The sequence below is a fragment of the Mytilus californianus genome, unplaced genomic scaffold (assembly GCF_021869535.1).
Source record: "Mytilus californianus isolate M0D057914Y unplaced genomic scaffold, xbMytCali1.0.p SCAF_4, whole genome shotgun sequence".
In the NCBI taxonomy this organism is placed as follows: domain Eukaryota; kingdom Metazoa; phylum Mollusca; class Bivalvia; order Mytilida; family Mytilidae; genus Mytilus; species Mytilus californianus.
This window is the reverse complement of record NW_026262690.1, coordinates 65,648,995-65,651,494: the sequence shown is the minus strand read 5'-3', so window position 1 is coordinate 65,651,494 and position 2,500 is coordinate 65,648,995. Positions and strand designations below refer to the sequence as shown.

Sequence of the window (2,500 nt, the reverse complement as noted above, 5' to 3'; positions counted from 1 at the left end):
ACCACTGAGCTATACCCCCAGATGAAAAACTTTTACCAATTTTGGGTTCTTATAGGTGATAACCTCAATTGTTACAACCAATGCAAGTTGAGAGTTAAGATTGTTTGTCAAATAGATGTTTCAAGTCAGTCATTTATATCAGACAATTTCATTGATCTAATTGGAAAAGGTGACGTGGACATATTGATAAGACTTCGATTGTATAATGACAAACTTCTCCACCCTCAATGTGGTGGTGCGAACTGGGGTCGTATTAAAAGAAATTGAAATCCCAATATTGCAGACGATTCCATACACTTGGTTGAATTTTGATGTTTTGTAAGATTTCTTTTTTCACTTGGAGCAAAAAGGGCCTAGCTTTATGAGTTGAAATTTCACAAATCTGAAGCAAGAGCCTCCATAGCTCAGTGGTTAGAGCACTGGTCTTGTAGAGACTTCCGGTTTGTGTTTTGAAAAGGTTACACGTATTTTCTGAGTAGCGAAAATTCTTCTGTTTCTAAGGTTTTGCTCGGATATCCAAGCAGGGAAAGTGGAATATATTTTCGAACCTTGTTGACAGTAAGTGACTTTGAACTATTTAAGGAAAAAACATTTGTAAAGAAGAATTATAAATCAAATGTATCGTGTAGCTTTCAAGGCTGGAGGCACCATAAAGTTTTTTTATCATTAAGACAATTAGTTTGAGATGAATATGGATAAGTTACCGAAGTTTCTATTGAGTGCTATAAAAAGTGCGTGTGATGAATTTAGTACAATTACATATAGTGTACATGGTGACGATGAAAAAGCTAGAATATCAATAATGTTTTCAAAATCTGACAATAAGCAGGTGAAACGTAAATCTGGGGCAGCATTGAGAAGAGATAACAAGCGATTAAGAGAATACAATGAAAGCAGCAATAAAATACAAGTTACAAGTTTAGATACATTAGACAATATAACTGTAGAAACCGAAAATAATATTACGAGTGTTAGACTGGATGAATTCAATATGGAATGTGAAAATGAACCCAAAGATGCCTCTGGATATACATCAAAACAGTTAGGTGATAATGTAGAACGGTTATATGTAAACATAGATGACTCGTCTAACAGGTTTAGCGACGTACACATAAACCGGTTAGATTCAAGTATTGACACACCTGTAGAGAAGACAATAGTTACAAAATTAAAACCCAATCGAATAGTCAAACATAAAGATAACGGACCGAATATTGATACGGAAAAGTGCGATTTAGATACTAGTAGTTCATCACAACCATTACATGAAGAATTTGGAAAAATAGTTTATAAAAAAAGTCGAGTTGGCCGAGATGTGTTGATTGGAAAGGTTAAAAATAGAAAATTGTTAATTACATACGAAATGGATAGAATGGCAATTAAAACATTGAATGATGATGATTACAATTATGAACATTATGAAGAATTGGTTTTAAAAGAATTTGAAGATGTGACAGAAACAATTTTTTGGAACGATAGGGTTAATTATGGAATTGAGAAAATGATTGACTACGTGAAACAACATAATTTGTAATGTAAAAGTTATTTAATATGATAAGTCTTGTGCGAGATAGGAACGAGTGACCTTTGTATGACAGTGTTTTTGTATGTGTGTGGGTTTTGTTTATTGATTTAAAAATGAAATATAGGCACTACAATGTATTTCCAATGTTCGTGTCATATTTATAAAATACATCGTATTCATTAACTTGCGTTTCTGGAATGGATATTACCAGCCGTACATGCATATAATGTGAATCTTTGACTTTTAATAGAGACACTTTTACATTCATGGAAAACATTGACTATATATATGATTTAAAAACTAACAATTTGTTTGACAATAGTTTAAAAAAAAAAAAAAAAAAAAAAAAAAAAAAAAAAAAAAAGGGTTTTTAATTGTATGTAAGTGAATACAAAAGAATGATATGGTAAGACTGAGGAAGCCTATGAGTATAGGGACTTGATGTTTTCTGTGATATATGTAAATATTGTAAAAATTGAGATGAAGCTGAATAAATATACAAGATAATAAAAAAAAAAAGAGCACTGGTCTTGTAAACCAGGGGTCGTGAGTTCGATCCTCACTGGGGGCTTAGGAGATAATATTCACAACTCCCCAAGTTTTTGCTGCCGTTGTATGGGTTCTCGTTCATTTTCCTCAAGATTTTAAATATGAGAAGTGCAAACTTCATGTAACAGTATGATGCCAAGTTTTAACATGCAAAATCGGGTAGTTGAGCGAAGTACATTTACCGAGAAGACGGCAGGTTATCAGGCGTGACATGTTGAATACTCAGTCTGTATTGTTAAATATTTTCCAACGCAATCTTTTTGTTTCCGGAATGACATAAAGAGTTGGCCTTTTCCAATTGATTTCTTCGCGTACGGATCTGCACTGTCTCATTGAAACATGTCATTAAGTTGAAGGATAGGATGACTTTCGTTTTTTCTCATCCAGTAAATCCAAAAAATATTTGTTGAGTAGTAAAAAAGGGGG

The 2,500-nt window shown here is 32.9% G+C and overlaps 2 non-coding genes across 2 annotated transcripts in view; both read right to left on the bottom strand.

Moving 5' to 3' along the window:
• Window positions 1-19, bottom strand: part of Trnac-gca (transfer RNA cysteine (anticodon GCA)) — a 72-nt gene extending 53 nt beyond the window's left edge. Inside the window, exon 1 of the tRNA in view lies at window positions 1-19. This exon is cut by the window's left edge and continues 53 nt beyond it. This is a non-coding gene — a tRNA (tRNA-Cys).
• Window positions 20-2,494: 2,475 nt separating this feature from the next.
• The window catches only part of Trnac-gca (transfer RNA cysteine (anticodon GCA)), a 72-nt gene continuing 66 nt past the window's right edge, over window positions 2,495-2,500 (bottom strand). Inside the window, exon 1 of the tRNA in view lies at window positions 2,495-2,500. This exon is cut by the window's right edge and continues 66 nt beyond it. This is a non-coding gene — a tRNA (tRNA-Cys).